General features: G+C 37.0%; 1 long non-coding RNA gene across 1 annotated transcript in view; it reads left to right on the top strand.

Moving 5' to 3' along the window:
* Window positions 1-25,244, top strand: part of LOC133659039 (uncharacterized) — a 48,503-nt gene that overhangs the window by 19,313 nt on the left and 3,946 nt on the right. The window contains exon 2 of the long non-coding RNA XR_009827592.1: window positions 24,925-25,009. This is a non-coding gene — a long non-coding RNA (uncharacterized LOC133659039). The remainder of the gene's footprint in view (window positions 1-24,924; window positions 25,010-25,244) is intronic.

Genomic DNA, 25,244 nt, shown 5'->3' with positions numbered 1-25,244 from the left:
TTATACATGTGGGAAATGCCGAAAGGAGCAATGGCAGTGCCAGGATTGTGAGTGACTGCTCAAATGTATGTCAGTCACGTTTACATGGACATGGTTTTTCATTCTTTGTAAATATGCTTTTTTCTTTGTAAATTTTTTTTTTTAAACTATTTTTGGCACACAAAAATAACAATTGCTTCTGCAACAACCCTCCACACCAAAACTGGGAAAACAGTTGCTTTTTCATTCTTTGTAAATATGTTTTGTTTTGTATTTTTTTTAACAATAAATGTCAGAGTGTTGATCCCTTCATTCTGTTGATCCTTGCAAAAACACACACAACCTACCTCAGAACTAAAGCTTGAGCTGTAAGGTCCCCTCCCCCACACAGGCTCAAGTGGCCCCCTGCCGTGTGCCACTAACAGCCACATTTTCATAACAAAAGGAGTGTCCACAGGGGGGACTAGGGGTCAAATGACCCTCTTGTGTGTTTTCTAGGTAAAAGTGTCAATTGACCCTTCTCTGGGACTTCGCGTGTTAAAGGTCCAATGCTGGGGTATTTTGCACCCTGGACCACCGATGTCCGACTGTAAGAGACTGACAGACATTGTCGCACGCCACCCCACTCCCTTTTCCGCGAGCACCAAATGTAAGCAATTCCCTCACAGCGCCATCTGTGCCGTTTATGGATTGGACGGCCACCGCGAGGAGCTTTTTCAGCCTGGTCGTCTCCATCTGGGAGCCCACAAAGCACAGGCCCGCCATTGAAAAGCTCTCGGTTGCCAAACCATCTGTCCGGCTGGGTGCCTGCGCCCGCTACTTCCCACAGATCCAACTGAGGCAGATACAGATGTTTGAGGAAAAAGACTCGAGCCGGTTAGAAATGAGCACCCCCTCCCATCCCCTCCACATCCAATAGTCCAAACCCTCAATTATGGCTACGATGAAACGGGCTGCAAAAAGCCTGTCGTTAATTGGTGTTGTTTTAAATATACATTTTATATTTCCAGACCCTTAATAAAAGTGCTCAAGTCCAAATGACCAGATGTCTGTCTTAAACCGTACGCTAAGGGACTATGGGAGTTATTTAGGTTTTAGGTACACACGCTTGACATATTCAAGCATAAACAGGTGAACTTTAGTCTTTATTGTGTGTTTTATGTTGACTGTCCACACGGTGATTATGTGTCACACACCCTAACGAACCTTCTGGAACCCTGGCAGCAGCATTTTATGATGTGGAACGCCAGGGTTTCCCACACATTCATTTATTTGTGGCGGCCCGCCACGAAAGAATTACGTCCGCCACAAATAAAAAAAAATATTTTTTTTTTTTTTAAATTTAAAAAAACAAAATTTAAATTTTTTTTTTAATTTAAAAAAAAAATTTTTTGTCCTCTCCAGCTTCTCAGGCAAATCATATAGTTGATGTAGATGCCCATGTCGGCTGTTCAGATTTACTTTACAAAAGAGAAGTGTAGGATACTTCTCTTATTGCCTTATTTGTATTTGACTTTATTAAATGTATTTCTATTAGAAACACAACATGTGTATATAACAAAGGGTGCAAAGTCTGCAGGCAGTAGGAAACACATGGTTAAGTGTAGGGAGTAAAACTGATGCTAGTCTAAAGTTCAAGATTTTTGGAGCTCTTTGTTCAGTGGATCAGATGTTTGATGAAGCTCTGTGTCTATCTACCACCACTACTGTTTTCTGTTTATTTGTTACTGACTGTGGCAGGACACCTCTGCCTCTGTTTCACTTTATGTTGCTGGTAAATAATATGGTTGTACTAGTAGGCTAAAGTTAAATGATTTAGTATGCACTAATTAAAGAGGCAGAGTTTTGAGACATTTTAGCTTTTATATTTTATAAGATATATTTTTTGTAAGAACCACAATTAATAAATATATTTCAGTGAATAACTTATTGTTCAAATCTGTATATAAATATGTACATAAAGTGTTGTAATTATATTGTAAAATGGATGGATGGATGGACGTTTAAAACAAAACTGTTATTATTAATTAGTAAGTATACATTTTTTGAGCCTTTTTAGAGAAAATCTAATCATTGTAGTAAATTATGCAAATTACCCGATGATGTCATGGTGACCACGCCCATAGCCACGCCCCCACCGCCACAGGTATCTTGGCAGTTTATGGGAAACACTGAACGCTAAATGGAAAGAAGAAAAAAAACTAAATGAAATATAAAAAAATAGAGTCCTCCAAGGCCCTGGTCCTAGCCCCCGGCCATTATTGCTATTAAATGTAACTTTCAATGACACGCATGTTTTTTAAAGATAAATGATCCATATTGCGATGTATCAGTACACCAACATCAGATCTACATTGCCTGATGTCTCAAATAGACTTACATGCTGTACGATATTGCAATATTTGACATGAATACAACAAATAATGTATGGTGGTCAAAAGTATCGATACATTGATACCGAGTCAATACCAACATGGTAAAACACGCCTGATGCTTAGTATTACCTTTTTTGATTTAATTGATTTTTTTTAAAATATGACTTATGGACTGACTGGCATCAGCTCGCTAGCTTAAATGCTAAAAACAAGAAACATTAACGTCTTTCTCCATTAAGAAACAACATACCGTATTTCCTTGAATTGGCGCCGGGAATGTGGTATTCGCATGCCTAGAATTACAGCCGGGTCAAACTCGTTTCGCAAAATAATTAGCGCATGCTTGGCACTTCCGCCGGGTCAAACATGAGTCATCAAATGACTCCCGCCTCCTGGTGGTAGAGGGCGCTGGTGATCCTTCTTGCGACTGCTGGTACTGCAGAAGACCTGTGCTGCAGAAGAAGACAACAGCAGCAATAGTGCGCAGCCATTTATTTTACCATAGAGGATTACATATCTAAAATAAAACAGTTTTCTAAACTGGACTTTCAATCGAAGCAGGAGGTAATACTTAAAAGGAAGATCTCCATCGAGACAGAGAGACTTTTAAAACTGAAGGAAGACTTCTATATCGATGCTTTTCTTCAAAAGGAGCTGGCATGGACTCATTTATACCTAAAGGTAAGACCATAATAACGTTTTTTTTATTAATTGTGCTTTTCATGATAAGGTAAGTGAGAAGAGATTTTAAAATAATTACCGCATGCATGGCAATCTCGCCTGCTTTTGGTAAACGCAGGGGTGAGAAGAGGTTTTAAATTAATTAGCGCCCCTGCGGCTATTGAAGGAAATACGGTACCCCAATCTATACGTATAAAAACACATTGCTGTCTGAGCAACTAAGATAGTCAATCGTTCACATTGAACCTACCAGCTGTGCTCTCTTAGAACAGTGTGATCGTTCTATACTCAGAGGAACACGTGACGAGGTATTCAAGGACCACTGAACAGAGTGGGACACAATGCCCGCCACAAATGATGAATAATAATAATATATTTTTATTTCTTACGCCCTTTTCATTTAAATACTGTAAATCCTTAAGTGCTACAGTACCAACTAATATTTAAAACAACAAAAGCTTAACCATTGAAATAGATAAAATAAGAATAAAACACGATCAGTGAAGCACTTTGAGGCACTTGTGATTAAGGGCTATATAAACCGAATTTGATTGCTGAATTCAACAATACCGTGATATTAATGATAACCGTGATACCGTATTTTTCGGACTATAAGTCGCTCCGGAGTAAAAGTCGCCCCGGCCGAAAATGCATAATAAAGAAGGAAAAAAACATACATGAGTCGCACTTGAGTATAAGTCGCATTTTTTGGGGAAATGTATTTGATAAAAGCCAACACCAAGAATAGACATTTGAAAGGCAATTTAAAATAAATAAAAAATAGTGAACAACAGGCTGAATAAGTGTACGTTATATGAGGCATAAATAACCAACTGAGAAGGTGCCTGGTATGTTAACGTAACATATTATGGTAAGAGTCATTCAAATAACTATAACATATAGAACATGCTATACGTTTACCAAACAATCTGTCACTCCTAATCGCTAAATCCCATGAAATCTTATACGTCTAGTCTCTTACGTGAATGAGATCAATAAAATTATTTGATATTTTACGCTAATGTGTTAATCATTTCACACATAAGTCGCTCCTGAGTATAAGTCGCACCCCCGGCCAAACTATGAAAAAAACTGCGACTTATAGTCCGAAAAATACGGTAAACGTTATTGAACTGTCAGTGGAGTCCATCCATGTTGAGGCCAGAAGACTAATGCCTGGTTCACACCAACGGCGCTTGCCGCGCTTTCAAGCGGCGAGCAAAGCGCCGTCATTTTTGTCAATTTTGTCAATTTTTCCACGAATATCCCGATCTCTGAAGTAATGTTATGCTTTGATACGCTCTGATACGCTCTGATACGCTCTGATACGAATTAGTTGCCGCTTTCTTACCGTTCCTCACGCTTTGATCCCTCTTTGATACGCTTTAAATCACGTTTTGATACATTTTATTACGCTTTATTGAACTTTATTACGCTTTGATGCGATCCTGACGCTTTAAATCAGGCTCTGACACGATTATCAAGCTCTGTTGTGCATTGTTACAACAACAAAAAAGAAAAAAATGTGAAAAACTCAGTATACTGTTTTCCACACATTTTTTATATTCATTTATTTTTTCAATTTCTCTTTTTTTTCCGTTATATTATGTTTTATATCTTCATTTCTTTTATTTTTGTCATCTTAATAAATATCTATCTTTCATGCTAGTTGAAAATATTAAAAGGCATTTGTTTTATCCACCCATTTTTTATATTCATTTATTTTTTCAATTTCTCTTTTTTTCCCCGTTATATTATGTTTTATATCTTCATTTCTTTTATTTTTGTCATCTTAATAAATATCTATCTTTCATGCTAGTTGAAAATATGAAAAGGCATTTGTTTTATCCACCCATTTTTTATATTCATTTATTTTTTCAATTTCTCTTTTTTTTTCCCGTTATATTATGTTTTATATCTTCATTTCTTTTATTTTTGTCATCTTAATAAATATCTATCTTTCATGCTAGTTGAAAATAATAAAAGGCATTTGTTTTATCCACCCATTTTTTATATTCATTTATTTTTTTCAATTTCTCTTTTTTTTGTCGTTATATTATGTTTTATATCTTCATTTCTTTTATTTTTGTCATCTTAATAAATATCTATCTTTCATTTCTTATGCTAGTTGAAATTAATTAAAGGCATTTCTTTTATAAAACGTAACATATTCTCTTTATTATTAACATTTTCATACAGAAAAATTATAGACAGTAATGTCAAACTGCAACATCAAACAGCAAACTCTAACAGAAGTACAGAAACAATGATCATCGTATAAAAAAGGCAATGATGCAAAAGAGAATGGATTTGTAATCCTGTGTTGGTTTTACATGTCACTAGTCAATATCACAGTCACTTCCTATTTGTAGGGGTCCGCGCTTTGAACCAAGATTTGTCAAGTTTTGCTGAGCTTTGTCAGGCTTTGTCACGCTTTGATACGCTCTCAGCGTTTTATTCCATTCTTGACAGAGCGCAGAATTTTTTTAAACCGTTTAAAAAATGTTGGCGAACTTGCCGCATGTCCCGCTTCACTACAAGCTTTCCCATGATCCATTAGGACCCTCACGCTTTAATCACGCTCTGTTACGCTATAACGCCGCTTTGCATGCCGCTTTAAAGGCCTACTGAAAGCCACTACTACCGACCACGCAGTCTGATAGTTTATATATCAATGATGAAATCTTAACATTATAACACATGCCAATACGGCCGGGTTAACTTATAAAGTGACATTTTAAATTTGCCGCTAAACTTCCGGTTCGAAACGCCTCTGAGGATGACGTATGCGCGTGACGTGGACCGGCGAACACGGGTATGCCTTCCACATTGAAGCCAATACGAAAAAGCTCTGTTTTTATTTCATAATTCCACAGTATTCTGGACATCTGTGTCCGTGAATCTGTTGCAATTATGTTCATTGCATTATGGAGAAAGAAGCTGAGCAAGCAAAGAAGAAAGTTGTCGGTGCGAAACGGACGTATTTTTCGAACGAAGTCAGCAACAACAGTACACAGCCGGCGCGTCTTTGTTTACATTCCCGAAAGATGCAGTCAAGATGGAAGAACTCGGATAACAGAGACTCTAACCAGGAGGACTTTTGACTTCGATACACAGACGCCTGTAGAGAACCGGGACAACACAGACTCTTACCAGGATTACTTTGATTTGGATGACAAAGACGCAGACGTGCTACCGTGAGTATGCAGCTTTGGCTTCTAAACATTTGATCGCTTGACCGTATGTGCGCAACTTTTTTTTTGCGTATGTACGTAACTTTTTTAAAATATATAAGCTTTATGAACCTTGGGTTAGGTGAACGGTCTTTTGGGCTGAGTGATTGTGTGTGTTGATCAGGTGATTGAATTGTATTGGCGTGTTCTATGGAGCTAGGAGCTAGCAGAGGAGCTAGGAGCTAGCATAACAAACACGCAGGTGTTTTTATGCAGGATTAATTTGTGGCATATTAAATATAAGCCTGGTTGTGTTGTGGCTAATAGAGTATATATATGTCTTGTGTTTATTTACTGTTGTAGTCATTCCCAGCTGAATATCAGGTCACCCCCGGCTCTCACAGCATCTTACCTATCTGAATAGCTTCCACTCCCCACTAGTCCTTCACTTGCACTTTACTCATCCACAAATCTTTCATCCTCGCTCAAATTAATGGGGAAATTGTCGCTTTCTCGGTCCGAATCTCTCTCACTTCATGCGGCCATCATTGTAAACAATAGGGAACTTTGCGTATATGTTCAACTGACTACGTCACGCTACTTCCGGTAGGGGCAAGCCTTTTTTTATCAGATACCAAAAGTTGCAATCTTTATCGTCGTTGTTCTATACTAAATCCTTTCAGCAAAAATATGGCAATATCGCGAAATGATCAAGTATGACACATAGAATAGATCTGCTATCCCCGTTTAAATAAAAAAAATTCATTTCAGTAGGCCTTTAAAGCGCCGTCAAAGCGCAGTTGGTGTGAACCTAGCATAAGGTATTCTGTCAGTTACTGTGTACAGACAGATATTGTGTAGTGCGGTGGATGTTGTTTTCCCCCGGAATTAAAGAATGCTGCACTTTGGAGTCTTTCTCGGTCTCAAATGAGACTTGCGGTGAGGACCACCCAGGCGGACCGCGTGACGAGTGGAAACAGACAGCAGCAATCAACGCGTTGCATAACGCTCGTCTGTTGACATCGTCGTCATCGGCGGCCTCTTATTTGCTTAATGGTGTGAGAAAGTTTTGCGACGGCGTCTCTGTGAAACGTCAACGGCGGCAATTTCTGCGCCGCAGTGGCAGCACTGTTGTCACGGCGTCGCACTATTCAAAAGGTGGTGGGACACTTTGGGAAAGCTTAGTTTGGGCTCTGATCTGGATTATGTCTGTGTGTTTTTGGGACTAAAGGAAGAGGTCTAAAGCAGCATCAATGGCTCTGGAGCCGAAAACCATGCCTCTGTGCCACCACGGCTTGGGTGAACTACAAGACACTTCTTGCACACCCACACATAAGCGTAGTACGGACCAACGTTTCAAGAAGATAATTGCGGTCTGGTTTGAGTTCAGACTCGCATTTTGGTCAGCACACCTAATAATACTCTCAGTTAAGCACATGCATGAGTATTATTTTCATCCAACTGTGACATGCAGTGACAACAATGCTGTTTAAAGGCCTACTGAAATGACATTTTTTTTATTTAAACGGGGATAGCAGATCCATTCAATGTGTCATACTTGATCATTTCGCGATATTGCCATATTTTTGCTGAAATTATTTAGTAGAGAACATCGACGATAAAGGTCGCAACTTTTGGTCGCTGATTAAAAAAAGCCTTGCCTGTACCGGAAGTAGCGTGACGTCACCGGAGGAAGGACTCCTCACATTCTACCATTGTTTACACCAGCAGCGAGAGACATTCGGACCGAGAAAGCGACGATTACCCCATTAATTTGAGCGAGGATGAAAGATTCGTGGATGAGGAAAGTGAGAGTGAAGGACTAGAGTGCAGTGCAGGACGTATCTTTTTTCGCCCTGACCGTAACTTAGGTACAAGCTGGCTCATTGGATTCCACATTTTCTCCTTTTTCTTTTGTGGATCACGGATTTGTATTTTAAACCACCTCGGATACTATATCCTCTTGAAAATGAGAGTCGAGAACACGAAATGGACATTCACAGTGACTTTTATCTCCACGACAATACATCGGCGAAGCTCTTTAGCTACCGAGCTAACGTGATAGCATCTGGCTCAAATGCAGATAGAAACAAAATAAATAAATCCCTGACTGGAAGGATGGACAGAAGATCAACAATACTATTAAACCATGGACATGTAACTACACGGTTAATGCTTTCCAGCTTGGCGAAGCTTAACAATGCTGTTGCTAATGACGCCATTGAAACTAACTTAGCAACAGGACCTCACAGAGCTATGATAAAAACATTAGCGCTCCACCTACGCCAGCCAGCCCTCATCTGCTCATCAACACCCGTGGTCACCTGTGTTCCAGCGATCGACGGCGCGACGAAGGACTTCCCCCGATCATCCCTGCGGTTGGCGGCTAGCGTCGGCTAGCGTCAGCTAGCGTCGGCTAGCGTCGGCTAGCGTCGGCTAGCGTCGGCTAGCGTCGGCTAGCGTCGGCTAGCGCGTCTGCTATCCATCTCAAAGTCCTGTCAAGTCAAGTCAAGTCAACTTTATTTATATAGCACATTTTCAACAACTTTTTAGATTGAACCAAAGTGCTTTACAGGTTAAAAAGCATGGAGCAAACAAAAAACAAAAAAACAAAAAAAATAAAAATAAAAAATTAAAAAAAATTAAAATAAAATAAAAATAAAAATTTTTTAAAAAGTCCTCCTGGTTGTGTTGCTACAGCCAGCTGCTAACACACTGATCCCACCTACAACTTTCTTCTTTGCAGTCTTCATTGTTCATTAAACAAATTGCAAAAGAGTCACCAACACAGATGTCCAGAATACTGTGGAATTGTGAGATAAAAACAGAGCTTTCTTGTATTGGATTCAATGGGGTACCAATACTTCCGTTTATCTAGTGACGTCACGCGCATACGTCATCATACATAGACGTTTTCAACCGGAAGTTTAGCGGGAAATTTAAAATTGCACTTTATAAGTTAACCCGGCCGTATTGGCATGTGTTGCAATGTTAAGATTTCATCATTGATATATAAACTATCAGACTGCGTGGTCGCTAGTAGTGGCTTTCAGTAGGCCTTTAAAGCAGCTGTTTTTATGCAGGTCTGTATCGATCGTTAAGTGTGCAAGTGTACTTAATGTTGTGGCCGGGTGAATCTACATAATGTTTACAAAGTTTATCTTCAACGGTGTCTGGAAACAAAAGTACGGCGATGACTTCGATATATATTTTTAAACACCAGAGTTTACCCTAATGTACCGTATTTTTCGGGCTATAAGTCGCAGTTTTTTTCATAGTTTGGCCGGGCTCCAGTGCGACTTATATATGTTTTTTTCCTTCTTTATCATGCATTTTCGGCAGGTGCGACTTATACTCCGGAGCGACTTATATTCCAAAAAATACGGTAACTGAATGTGGCACGCCGCCACAACATTTTTGTTACCGCCACACTTTGAAAATACGTTTTGTTTTGTTTTTTACTTGAAAACAAATTAAAGTAATATATTGTAGCTCCCAGAAGAAATCACAAAAAGCCTGACGCTATTTTTAAGTTTTATTACCAATCCTATGATAACAAACGGCACAATTCCAACAGGTTTCACCTCCCGTGCAAACACTTTTGTCTCGTGAGTCCGCGCTTCCCCCGACACACAACAACACTTCCTCATTTTCCGCCAATCACCTTTCAGGCATGGACGGTGTGTTCGCAAACATGGGACAAACTGACATCAAATCCAAACCACACCAGCTGGTTGTTACAGTATTAATTAATATATATAGCCTATTTATTTGCGCACTATTGCCAAGTGATGTACCGAAAACTTGACCACCGGGAAAAAAATACTTTGATCACCAAAAATCGCGCTACCAAAACCGGATGTAAACAAAACGCATGCCCTTGTCTGGAGCCTTTTCAGCAATGGCTGCGATGTGGACGGGATTTTTATACATATTGCAGATATACCCGCGGACAGCCATTTACAAAATGTGCAAATATTAAGAGGACAGTGACGGCTTTTAAGAAGAGAAAGTCCAACTCATTTTAGATCGGGGGCCACGTGGAGAAAAATCTACTCCCAAGTGGGCCGGACTGGTAAAATCACGGCACGATAACTTAAAAATAAAGACAACTTCAGATTGTTTTCTTTGTTTAAAAATAAAACAAGCGCATTCTGAAAATGCACAAATGAAAATGTTGTTGGGGTTTTTTTACACTTACCGTATATTCCGCACTATAAGGCGCACCTAAAAACCTCAAATTTTGTCAAAAGCTGACAGTGCGCCTTATAATCCGGTGCGCCTTATATATGGACCAATATTGAGCCTCCAACAGGTAAAAGTTTCAATCAATCAATCAATCGCAACTACGGTAGGCAGCTCTCCACTATGTGATTTAAATGTTGCACTACATGTTATACCTTGCTGTTGTTAAAAGATAAACAAAACACCATGTCACTGACTTTACCTCGGGGAAAATAACAAAACAGCTGTTTATTCATTTTGGGAGTGAACGGAGTTGTCAGAACGCTGGTTTGTAATCTATTAATAAAGTTTGACTGACTTATATGACTGTTTTGTTGACATTCCCTTTAGCGCAGCTCCATCTAATGGATGCATAACGTAACCCCAGCCTCTACTGTAGCATCTATTCTATGTGTCTTATAATGCGGTGCACCTTATATATCAGTGTTTCCCACACATTCATTTATTTGTGGCGGCCCGCCACGAAATAATTACGTCCGCCACAAATAAAATTTAAAAAAATAAAAAATTATTATTATTATTTTTATTTTATTTTTTATTTTTATTTTTATTTTTATTTTTATTTTTATTTTTATTTTTATTTTTTTGTCCTGTCCAGCTTCTCAGGCAAATCATATAGTTTATGTAGATGCCCATATAGGCTGTTCAGATTTACTTTACAAACGAGAAGTGTAGGATACTTCTCTTGTTGCCTTATTTGTATTTGACCACTACTGTTTTCTGTTTATTTGTTACTGACTGTGGCAGGACACCTCTGCCTCTGTTTCACTTTATGTTGCTGGTAAATAATATGGTTGTAGTAGTAGGCTAAAGTTAAATTATTTAGTATAAAGGGGCGGTATAGCTCGGTTGGTAGAGCGGCCGTGCCAGCAACTTGAGGGTTGCAGGTTCGATCCCCGCTTCCGCCATCCTAGTCACTGCCGTTGTGTCCTTGGGCAAGACACTTTACCCACCTGCTCCCAGTGCCACCCACACTGGTTTGAATGTAACTTAGATATTGGGTTTCACTATGTAAAGCGCTTTGAGTCACTTGAGAAAAAGCGCTATATAAATGTAATTCACACACTCACACACAGTATGCACTAATTAAAGGGGCAGAGCTTTGAGAGACATTTTAGCTTTTATATTTTATAAGATATATTTTTTGTAAGAACCACAATTAATAAATATATTTCAGTGAATAACTTATTGTTCAAATCTGTACATAAATAAGTACATAAAGTGTTGTAAATATATTGTAAAATGGATGGATGGATGGATGGACGTTTAAAACAAAACTGTTATTATTAATTAGTAAGTATACATTTTTTTAGCCTTTTTAGAGAAAATCAAATCATTGTAGTTAATTATGCAAATTACTCGATGACGTCATGGTGGCCACGCCCATGGCCACGCCCCCACCGCCACAGGTATCTTGGCAGTTTATGGGAAACACTGTATATGAACAAAGTTTTAAAACATGCCCTTCATTGAAGGTGCGCCTTATAATCCGGTGCGCCTTATAGTGCGGAAAATACGGTACATGTTGCTGTTAGTAGTATTCTATCTTTATTTGTCGTTATTTATACTTTCTGAAAAAAATGATGTGATAATGTTTATCAGTCAACTCATTGGTGTTAATTTTCAATCTATCCAGATAAAAAAATAATATCACCCCCACCTCAACCTCCTCATGCTCTCTCAGGGAGAGCATGTCCCAAATTCCAAGCTGCTGTTTTGAGGCATGTTAAAAAAAAAAAAGAATGCACTTTGTGACTTCAATAATAAATATGGCAGTGCCATGTTGGCATTTTTTCCATAACTTGAGTTGATTTATTTTGGAAAACCTTGTTACATTGTTTAATGCAGTGGTCCCCAACCTTTTTGTAGCTTGAAAATTTGTCCCAGGGGGGTATTTAAAAAAAAAAAAAAAAAAAAAATGTTTTATTTATTTTTTTTAACATGAATAAATACAATCATGTGTGCTTACAGACTGTATCCCTGCAGACTGTATTGATCTATATTGATATAGAATGTATATATTGGGTTTTTTATGTTGATTTCATAAAAAAAAAAAAAATTTTTTTTTTTTTTTTTTTTTTTTTTTTTTTAACATTGTTGTGCGGCCCGGTACCAATCGGTCCGCGGACCGGTATCGGGCCGCGGCCCGGTGGTTGGGGACCACTGGTTTAATGCATCCAGCGGGGCATCACAACAAAATTAGGCATAATAATGTGTTCATTCCACGACTGTATATATCGGTATCGGTTGATATCGGAATCGGTAATTAAGAGTTGGACAATATCGGAATATTGGATATCGGCAAAAAAAGCCACATCTCTAATTATTAGTCCACACGGATGCAACAAAACATATGTTTTGTCTTATACTGCATCTGATTGCCATATACAGGTGCTGGCATATGGAATAGAATTTCAGTGAAAACACCCAAACGACAACAGAGAGCAACAGGAAATTTGCACCACAAAAGTGGAAAGAAAAAAAAAAAAAAAAAAAGAAAAAAAACACGTGGGAAGACACTGTTAAAAACTGTGTGGATCTTTTCTTTTTTTGTCTCAGCTTTGGCAGATAGTTGAGACCTTGCAGATGTTTCGTTCGAGACATTTGTTGGAGTGTATCTTTTCGCCCTTGTCTTCGAAAAGAAATGTCACTCCCATGCAATAAAACTGAATCCTCCGCACGGAATATGAACTTTCCCAGAACCTCACCGTGTCTTACTGTTAATACTATGATGGTGATTATTGTGCTTTTTTTCTCATTTTGCATTGCATCACGCGGCAGTCCGTATCTGTCCTGCAGGGGCCCGGGGGTGCAAATGGATCTTTAATCAATAAGTCCTGTCTTATAGTCTTAGATCAGGGGTCACCAACGCGGTGCCCGCGGGCACCAGGTAGCCCGTAAGGACCAGATGAGTAGCCCGCTGGCCTGTTCTAAAAATAACTCAAATAGCAGCGTCTATTTTTTTTAATTTTATTTATTTACTAGCAAGCTGGTCTAGCTTTGCCCGACATTTTTAATTCTGAGAGACAAAACTCAAATAGAATTTGAAAATCCAAGAAAATATTTTAAAGACTTGGTCTTCACTTGTTTAAATAAATTCATGAATTTTTTTACTTTGCTTCTTATTACTTTCAGAAAGACAATTTTAGAGAAAAAATACAACCTTAAAAATGATTTTAGGATTTTTAAACGCATATACCTTTTTACCTTTTAAATTCCTTCCTCTTTTTTCCTGACAATTTAAATCAATGTTCAAGTACATTTATTTTTTTTGTTGTAAAGAATAATAAATACATTTTAATTTAATTCTTCATTTTAGCTTCTGTTTTTTCGACAAAGAATATTTGTGAAATATTTCTTCAAATTTATTATGATTAAAATTCAAAAAAATATTCTGGCAAATCTAGAAAATCTGTAGAATCAAATTTAAATCTTATTTCAAAGTCTTTTAAATTTCTTTTAAAATTTTTGTTCTGGAAAATCTAGAAGAAATAATGATTTGTCTTTGTTAGAAATATAGCTCGGTCCAATTTGTTATATATTCTAACAAAGTGTAGATTGGATTTTAACCTATTTAAAACATGTCATCAAAATTCTAAAATTAATCTTAATCAGGAAAAATTACTAATGATGTTCCATAAATTCTGTTTTGAATTTTTTCAAAAAGATTCGAATTAGCTAGTTTTTCTCTTCTTTTTTTCGGTTGAATTTTGAATTTTAAAGAGTCGAAATTGAAGATAAACTATGTTTCCAAATTTAATTGTCATTTTTTTCGTGTTTTCCCCTCTTTTAAACCGTTCAATTAATTGTAAATATCATTAATTAATAATAATAACATAGAGTTAAAGGTAAATTGAGCAAATTGGCCATTTCTGGCAATTTATTTAAGTGTGTATCAAACTGGTAGCCCTTCGCATTAATCAGTACCCAAGAAGTAGCTCTTGGTTTCAAAAAGGTTGGTGACCCCTGTCTTAGATGCTTCCAAAATGTTTGATACACGTTGCAAGTGTTGTTGACTGCAACACACATTCTACACAAAGACAAATCCGCCGTTTTAATGCGTCCCTGGTGAGCTTTTCCTAATGTTTTCCTAATGTCAAGCAGAAACCTACAGTCTAATAGTCATTCTTTGACTCATTTAAAGGGTTTCTCATGCTCATGTTCTCATGCGTGCAAACATCTGCATTCAATAAAAAAATACATGCAAAAAGACCACTTTCATCCATGGTGTTGCTGACAGGAGAGAAAAATAACACAGTTGTGCGTGCATTTCGGTCTCATTTAAGTCTGAATGTGTTTACACAGGTGTGAGCAAGAAGTGAGCGTGTTTACTTCCGATTCTGCCCTGGACCTGGCATCGAGGCGTCTCTGAATTCCGTTAGCCGCGCGAGCTGCTGCACGGCAAACATTCTCATCCTTGACCTTCTGCAGAGGACGCTGGACCGGCAGTTCTCTCTCAGTTCCTTCTGGGAAGACATTGCAATGTGGCTTTTTAGTCGTCTGTGTGCAAACTTTTGTATTCTATAGCAGGGGTCACCAACCTTTTTGAAACCAAGAGCTACTTCTTGGGTACTGATTAATGTGAAAGGCTACCAGTTTGATACACACTTAAATAAATTGCCAGAAATAGCCAATTGGCGCAATTTACCTTTAACTCTATGTTATTATTAATAATTAATGATATTTACACTTAATTGAATGGTTTAAAAGAGGAGAAAACATGAAAAAAATGACAATTAAATTTTGAAACATAGTTTATCTTCAATTTCGACTCTTTAAAATTCAAAATTCAATCGAAAAAAAGAAGAGAAAAACTTAAAAAAAAGAATTTATGGAACATCATTAGTAATTTTTCCTGATTAAGATTAATTTTAGAATTTTGATGACATGTTTTAAATAGGTTAAAATCCAATCTACACTTTGTTAGAATATATAACAAATTGGACCAAGCTATATTTCTAACAAAGACAAATCATTATTTCTTCTAGATTTTCCAGAACAAAAATTTTAAAATAAATTCAAAAGACTTTGAAATAAGATTTAAATTTGATTCTACAGATTTTTTAGATTTGCCAGAATATTTTTTTTGAATTTTAATCATAATAAGTTTGAAGAAATATTTCACAAATATTCTTCGGCGAAAAAACAGAAGCTAAAATGAAGAATTAAATTAAAATGTATTTATTATTCTTTACAATAAAAAAAATTAAAAAAATTACTTGAACATTGATTTAAATTGTCAGGAAAGAAGAGGAAGGAATTTAAAAGGTAAAAAGGTATATGTGTTTAAAAATCCTAAAATCATTTTTAAGGTTGTATTTTTTCTCTAAAATTGTCTTTCTGAAAGTTATAAGAAGCAAAGTAAAAAAAATTATGAATTTATTTAAACAAGTGAAGACCAAGTCTTTAAAATATTTTCTTGGATTTTCAAATTCTATTTGAGTTTTGTCTCTCTTAGATTTAAAAATGTCGAGCAAAGCGAGACCAGCTTGCTAGTAAATAAATACAATTTAAAAAATAGAGGCAGCTCACTGGTAAGTGCTGCTATTTGAGCTATTTTTAGAACAGGCCGGCGGGCTACTCATCTGGTCCTTACGGGCTACCTGGTGCCCGCGGGCACCGCGTTGGTGACCCCTGTTCTATAGTCTTTCCTTAGTCACACAATTCAAATGTTGTATTTTCTGGGTTGGTACATCCATTAATTGTCCACAACGTGCAAAGAAGCTGACACAGAAGAGTAAAGAAGCTGGGAAAGGACTTGTTTGGGACGTCATGAATACCAACCAACACATTTAGGGCCTGATTTACTAAGATCCAAACACCTCGCTCTAAACATCGTGTGCAATCTATAAAATAGCGTGTGATCTACTAAAACTGCGTGTGCAATGGCCTTACACGAAATAAATTTAAAAAAATAAAAAAATTAATTTTTTTTTTTTTTTTTTAATTAAATCAACATAGAAAACACAAGATACACTTACAATTAGTGCACCAAGCCAAAAAACCTCCCTCCCCCATTTACACTCATTCTCACAAAAGGGTTGTTTCTTTCTGTTATTAATATTCTGCTTCCTACATTATATATCAATATATATCAATACAGTCTGCAAGGGATACAGTCCGTAAGCACACATGATTGTATTTTTTTATGACAAAAAAAAAAAAAAACATCCCCACAGAGGGTCCCCACATCCGCGGTCCCTCCCAAGGTTTCTCATTGTGCCCGTTGGGTCGAGATTTTTCTTGTTCAGATCCGAAGATGTCGTCGTGGTTTGTGAAACCCTTTGAGGCATTTGTGATTAAAGGCTTTATATATATATATATATATATATATATATATATATATATATATATATATATATATATATATATATATATATATATATATATATATATATATAAACTGTGATTGATTGAGCGAGTGGCGTTCCTCAGGGGTCCACCTAAGAGCCCTTTGAGTTCATCCTCTACATACAGTACTTCCCCATAGCCAAGTTTGCCATAGATTCCACTTGCATTGCTCTTGAACTCTCTTCCCAGACGTCAAATGACTTTCCCTCCAACTTCAAATAGTCGTATGGATTACATTACGGTGTGCAACGTCGCAGGTGTAAGCCATCATGAGGCCCGGAGAGCCCTTGGCGTCATTCGCAGCAGGAGCCGCGTGAAGGGAATGTTGTTCTAAAGGCCGACCGTGGAATGCGCTGGTCAAACATTATAGAGCCGCACTCACTCTGCACTATGATTCCCCTCAACACGCCGCACATATGTGGGATTACATTTTAGGAAAAAAGTTCTTCAGATTCTTCAAATCAGTGTCTTGGAATGTTTCTTCAGTGTTATATTAGTGCATATGGCACGCTGCCTGACACTACATTAACATTTGCTCAAAGGTCTTTTATTGGCTTATTCTACAGTACAGCACTCAGGGCTGATTTAATATTTCCTACAGTGGAGTGGCGGACTTTTTTTTTTTTTTTTTTTTTTTTCAGCAAATGTTTGCGCTCAACTTCCAAGGCTTCGTTACTGTCGAATGCACAACACGTTTTTATTGACATTCCTCCGCCCGCTCTCGAGTCAACTGTGTGTTTCTTTCGGCTCTTCGCCGTTTAACCTCGCTCAGTTTGTTGCATGAAAAAGACGTTACCACGGCAACATCCTCGCAGAAGGGCGCTGGATGGGTCTAATCAACACTTTTTCCACTGAGGGCCGCACACTGACAAATCAAAGCAAGCGGGGGCCGTTTTGATATTTTTTATTTTGAAAACCAATACGATAAATGTATAAAAAAATATACATTTAGGCCGCCACTCAGGCTTGATCCTGGGGAACCCAAAGAGTTTTGGTCAAAAAAATATGAAAAAATGTGTCATTATTTATTATTATTATTATTATTATTATTATTCAAAGTTTAAATCTCTACACCAGGGGTCACCAACGTGGTGCCCGTAAGGATCAGATGAGTCGCCCGCCAGCCTGTTCTAAAAATAGCTCAAATAGCAGCACTTACCAGTGAGCTGCCTCTATTTTTTAAATTGTATTTATTTACTAGCAAGCTGGTCTCGATTTGCTCTACATTTTTAATTCTAAGAGAGACAAAACTCAAATAGAATTTGAAAATCCAAGAAAATATTTTAAAGACTTGGTCTTCACTTGTTTAAATAAATTCATTAATTTTTGTACTTTGCTTCTTATAACTTTCAGAAAGACAATTTTAGAGAAAAAATACAACCTTAAAAATGATTTTAGGATTTTTAAACACCTTTTTACCTTTTAAATTCCTTCCTCTTCTTTCCTGACAATTTAAATCAATGTTCAAGTAATTTTTTTATTTTTTATTGTAAAGAATAATAAATACATTTTAATTTAATTCTTCAATTTAGCTTCTGTTTTTTCGACGAAGAATATTTGTGAAATATTTCTTCAAACTTATTATGATTAAAATTCAAAAAAAATATTCTGGCAAATCTAGAAAATCCGTAGAATCAAATTTAAATCTTATTTCAAAGTATTTTGAATTTCTTTTAAAATTTTTGTTCTGGAAAATCTAGAAGAAATAATGATTTGTTAGAAATATAGCTTGGTCCAATTTGTTGTATATTCTAACAAAGTGCAGATTGGATTTTAACCTATTTAAAACATGTCATCAAAATTCTGAAATTAATCTTAATCAGGAAAAATTACTAATGATATTCCATAAATTATTTTTTTAATTTTTTCAAAAAGATTCGAATTAGCTACTTTTTCTCTTCTTTTTTTCGGTTGAATTTTGAATTTTAAAGAGTCGAAATTGAAGATAAAGTATGTTTCAAAATTTAATTGTCATTTTTTTTCGTGTTTTCTCCTCTTTTAAACCGTTCAATTAAGTGTAAATATCATTAATTATTAATAATAACATCGAGTTAAAGGTAAATTGAGCAAATTGGCTATTTCTAGCAATTTATTTAAGTGTGTATCAAACTGGTAGCCCTTCGCATTAATCAGTACCCAAGAAGTAGCTCTTGGTTTCAAAAAGGTTGGTGACCCCTGCTCTAGATCAACATTAGGTCTATCCGTCAAAAAAACGTTTTTAAACATTTAAGTTGTACGCCCTTTTTGTCAAAGAAAACCCAGTTTTTTTATGGAAAAAAACCCACCTAATATGCAATATTTTCCCCCAATTAAATTTTAAAGTAGAATATTTCAGATTATAAAATAATTGGAGCCTTAAAAAGGTCAATAACTCATAACAACATTGACATTTATTGAGCAATGACACACGCAAAAAAAAATCCCACTAAAATGATTGGGGATCCAAAAGGGTCCTACTCATTAAAGTGTTAAAAAATAAATCATCCTTTTTTTTTTTACTGATTACTTTTAGCACAATAATCTCCAGATCAGCTTCAGATCTGTCCGTCAATTCTAAGTTTTACTGTTGTTTATGTTTTTTGTTTGTTCGTTTTAGGCCCTTCTTTTAAAAAACAGTTTTAGGGTAAACTGACCACGGTCTAAAGCAGGGGGTTCTTAATCTTTTTGACCTTGGAGCCTAACTTTACCGCTACCGAGGTGACCCAGGCCCACTCAAATATTAACACTGAATTAGTCATTAACTCTTGATTTTAATCTTATTTAATAATTATATCAAACCTACTTATAGTCGAATAGGATAATCCTTGTAAAATATTATGCAAGCATGTGTTGATGACAAAGATTAATGGACAAAGACATCCTGAAAAAAAACCCAACGCTTCTCATCCAACCTGATGGAGCTTGAGTCGGGGTGCTGCAAAGAGGAATGGGCGAAACGGCCCAAAGACGGGTGTGCCGGATCGTATTACAAAAAACGTGTAATTGCTGCCAAAGGTGCATCAATACAAATTGAGCAATGGATGTGAATACTTATGTACATGTGATTTTTTTAGTTTTAATACATTTGCAAAAAAAAAAAATAATAATTAAACATTGTCATTATAGGGTATTGTCTATAGAATTTTGAGGACAAAAATGAATTTATTGCATTTTGGAATAAAGCTGTTGTACCAGAACAAAATGTGGAAAAATGAATACTTTCCGAATGCACAGTGTATGTGCATATGCTTATACAGACACACGCACACACACATATATACATATATATACATATATATATATATATATATATATATATATATATATATATATATATATATATATATATATATATATATATATATATATATATATATATATATATATATATATATATATAGGTTTCATAAATACACCTTACGGTGCAACCTGGACACATCATCAGTATATGTATATATATATATACACACATATATGTATATATATATATATATATATACACACATATATATGTGTATATATATGTATATATATATATATATGTATATGTATATATATATATATATATATATATATATATATATATATATATATATATATATATATATATATATATATATATATATATATATATATATATATATATATAGAAGCTTCAAAAATGTGTCTCTTCAGTTCCCAAACGTTTACTGAGTGTTGTTAAAAGGAAAGGCCATGTAACACAGTGGTGAACATGCCCTTTCCCAACTACTTTGGCACGTGTTGCAGCCATGAAATTCTAAGTTAATTATTATTTGCCAAAAAAAAATAAAGTTTATGAGTTTGAACATCAAATATGTTGTCTTTGTAGTGCATTCAACTGAATATGGCTTGAAAAGGATTTGCAAATCATTGTATTCCGTTTATATTTACATCTAACACCATTCCCCAACTCATATGGAAACGGGGTTTGTAATAGAGATGTCTCTATTAAAGGAATGGAGGAGCGTCCACGATGCTGCCAAGCCAAGAAGCAGATCTCATAAGGAGGTATTTTCTCTTGAAGAGTAAACAAGCTAACAGAACCATTTAGGACACAAACCAAGCGTCCTCATGCGCTTGGATCTCCTTCCAAGGCAACATCATCTGCGCTTCATTACACATCTTGAGGCCTTTTTGGGGGCGTCTGTGTTCTGATCATGCTTTTGGATGATGAATAAGGTTGAGATTTATTGGGTTTTATTCAAGAGCACCGGTCGCAGCGCTCTTTCTCTCTCTCTCTCTCTCTTTCTCGACATGGAAATGTGCAAGTCATTATCATGCCATCTGGGGGCGAACGAGCAGGCCGCTATGTGTGCAAGTGACACGTGCGGCTGCTTTATTTGTTTACTTTTGCTGAAATGCTGTACACGTTCACATCGGTTCATCCCAGCGGCGACACAACTGATTGATGCTGTAATTAGTACAAAACCCCAAAAGCAGTGGAGTTGACACGTTGTGTAAATGGTAAATAAAAACAGAATACAATGATTTGCAAATCCTTTTCAACTTATATTCAATTGAATAGACGGCAAAGACAAGATATTTCATGTTCCAACTGAGAAACTGATTTTTTTTTTGCAAATAATCATTACCTTAGAATTAAATGGCAGCAACAAATAGCAAAAAAGTTGGCACAGGGGCATTTTTACCACTGTGTTACATGGCCTTTCCTTTTAACAACACTCAGTAAACGTTTGGGAACTGAGGAGACACATTTTTGAAGCTTCTCAGGTGGAATTCTTTCCCATTCTTGCTTGATGTACAGCTTAAGTTGTTCAACAGTCCGTGGCTTGGCATTGTCTTGCTGAAATAAGCAGGGGCGTCCATTATAACGTTGCTTGGATGGCAATATATGTTGCTCCAAAACCTGTATGTACCTTTCAGCATTAATGGCGCCTTCACAAATGTGTAAGTTACCCATGTCTTGGGCACTAATACACCCCCATACCATCACACATGCTGGCTTTTACACTTTGCGCCTAGAACAATCCGGATGATTCTTTTCGACATCCACAGTTTCCAAATAACAATTTGAAATGTGGACTCGTCAGACCACAGAACACTTTTCCACTTTGCATCAGTCCATCTTAGATGAGCTCGGGCCCAGCGAAGCCAGCTGCGTTTCTGGGTGTTGTTGATAAATGGCTTTCTCTTTGCATAGTAGAGTTTTAACTTGCACTTACAGATGTAGCGACCAACTGTAGTTACTGACAGTGGGTTTCTGAAGTGTTCCGGAGCCCGTGTGGTGATTAGGGGCGGTATGGCGTAGTGGGTAGAGCGGCCGTACCAGAAACCTGAGGGTTGCAGGTTCGCTCCCCGCCTCTTGACATCCAAATCACTGCCGTTGTGTCCTTGGGCAGGACACTTCACCCTTGCTCACACTGGTGAATGAATGATAGGTGGTGGTCGGAGGGGCCCTAGGCGCAAACTGGCAGCCTCGCTTCCGTCAGTCTACTCCAGGGCAGCTGTGGCTACAAATGTAGCTTACCACCACCAGGTGTGAATGAATGATGGGTTCCCACTTCTCTGTGAGCGCTTTGACTATCTAATAATAGAAAAGGGCGATATAAAATCTAATCCATTATTATTATTATTATTATTATTATGTAGCTACATACTGTAGCTAGTTAGCTAGCCAGCTAGAAATTTTTAATGCTACGTAAATACGGTAAATTTCACTTTTTAAACGTTCATATTACACATTCAGACTGCAAAATAACAGAGTATGCGATGTTAGTAATGCTATCATGTAGCCACCTAGCATCATAGCTAAGGGTAAGACCAAGGACAGGCAAAAGTACGCTATGTCAGTAATGCTAGCATGTAGCCACATAGCTAGCTAGCTAGCTAGCTAGCTAAATACGTAAATGAAGTACATTTTACATTTTAAATGTTTACGTTACACAAAATATGTTATTTCAGGGGACATTCAAACTTTAAAATGACTTAGAATACACAATGTTAGTATTGCTATGACGTAGCTACATACTGTAGCTCGTTAGCTAGCCAGCTGGAAATTATTAATGTTACGTAAATAAGGTACATTTCATATTACACATTCAAACTGTAGAATAACAAGAGTATACGATGTTAGTAATGCTATCATGTAGCCACCTAGCATCATAGCTAAGGGTAAGACCAAGGACAGGTGGTGACAACCATCAAATCAGACCACTTTGGAGGAACTTTGACAGGCGTGGCCTTCATAAACCGCCAACATGAGATGCCGCAAAATTTGTACACAACTCGTCACAAACGTCCAGCATTTAAATCCATAGAAACAGAAAACTCGGTGTGTTGACACCATTAGCCTGACCAAACACTCAGCGAGGTTTGGACTGGTCGTCTGTCTAGCATGTAGCCACATAGCTAGTCAGCTAGCGAGCTACAAAGTAGTACTGTTATGTAAAACAATTACATTTGACTTTTTAAATGTTCATATTCACCCAAAATATGTTCTTGGAGAATTCAAACTGTAAGATAACTTAAAGTACACTATGTCAGTAATGCTAGCATGTAGCCACATAGCTAGCTAGCTAAATACGTAAATAAAGTACATTTTACATTTTAAATGTTTACGTTACACAAAATATGTTATTTCAGGGGACATTCAAACTTTAAAATAACTTAGAGTACACAATGTTAGTATTGCTATGACGTAGCTACATACTGTAGCTCGTTAGCTAGCCAGCTGGAAATTATTAATGTTACGTAAATAAGGTACATTTCACATTACACATTCAAACTGTAAAATAACAAGAGTATATGATGTTAGTAATGCTATCATGTAGCCACCTAGCATCATAGCTAAGGGTAAGACCAAGGACAGGTGGTGACAACCATCAAATCAGATCACTTTGGAGGAATTTTGACAGGCGAGGCCTTCATAAACCGCCAACATGAGATGCCGCAAAATTTGTACACAACTTGTCACAAACGTCCAGCATTTAAATCCATAGAAACAGAAAGCTCGGCATGTTGACACCATTAGCCTGACCAAATACTCAGCGAGGTTTGGACTGGTCATCTGTCTAGCATGTAGCCACATAGCTAGTTATCTAGCAAGCTACAAAGTAGTACTGTTATGTAAAACAATTACATTTGACTTTTTAAATGTTCATAATCACCCAAAATATGTTCTTGGAGAATTCAAACTGTAAGATAACTTAAAGTACGCTATGTCAGTAATGCTAGCATGTAGCCACATAGCTAGCTAGCTAGCTAAATACGTAAATAAAGTACATTTTAAATGTTTACGTTACACAAAATATGTTATTTCAGGGGACATTCAAACTTTAAAATGACTTAGAGTACACAATGTTAGTATTGCTACGACGTAGCTACATACTGTAGCTCGTTAGCTAGCCAGCTGGAAATTATTAATGTTACGTAAATAAGGTACATTTCATATTACACATTCAAACTGCAAAATAACAAGAGTATATGATGTTAGTAATGCTACCATGTAGCCACCTAGCATCATAGCTAAGGGTAAGACCAAGCATCAAATCAGACCAGAGCAACCCTCTGAGATGCCCAAAATTGGGACACAACTTCTCACAAACGTCCAGCTTTTAAATCCATACAAACAGAAAGCTTAGCACGTTAACATCATTAGCCTGACCAAACACTCAGCGAGGTTTGGACTTGTCGTCTGCCCGAGCGACGTTGAAAGACTTCCCTATTGACATCATGAATGGGCCAAGATGGACGCCGTGGTCTTGGATTACTAACCATCCCAATACGCTCGTGCATTAAGAGGCTACTTAGCTGAGCAAACGCCACTGAAGAATCTATTCACGCGGGTCAAAGGACGCGTTGTCCGCCACGCCAGCTTTTTCAGCTGGAGGCTTTCCGGAACAGTCCAGGTACGCTGAGAGCCACCTTAAACGTTCGGATTAGGGACCCAAACAAGCTCAGTCTTCGGGAAACGTCAACGTAAATAGACGACAATTTGACCAACCGAGCAGTGCCAGGGTGTTTTCTTGCACGATAATGACAAGAAGACAAAAGGCTGTCTTTGAAACCTACCAAGAGTAAGACTCGTAAAACTACACTGTGTTGGGGGGGGGCGCAAGATGAAGGTGTTCCTGTGTTCTTTCATGTATGGTAATCAACAGAAGGATGCTGTTCTGGCCCAAGGACTTCAGAGCGGAGAGATGACAGGATCTGCCCAATTTCCAGACGAACTCTTTTTGAAGTATTGTACGAACTCTTTTTGAACTATTTTATGGAACTCTTTTTGAACTAACCTTTCCTGTGAATTGTTTACAACCTTTTCTGTGAACTTTGGTCACCTTTGGATACAAAAGTGACCATGTAGGCATGCAAATCTTTTGGCAAGAGCGCGCTAAGATACTGTACAAGGGTACAGTGTAAAGACGACTCTCCTCAATATTGAGTCCGAATTGAATTCTGTCTCTGTTTGATTGTTTGCTTC

This window comes from Entelurus aequoreus, linkage group LG10 (assembly GCF_033978785.1).
Source record: "Entelurus aequoreus isolate RoL-2023_Sb linkage group LG10, RoL_Eaeq_v1.1, whole genome shotgun sequence".
Taxonomy (NCBI): Eukaryota; Metazoa; Chordata; class Actinopteri; order Syngnathiformes; family Syngnathidae; genus Entelurus; species Entelurus aequoreus.
This window is presented reverse-complemented; position numbering and strand designations above follow the sequence as displayed.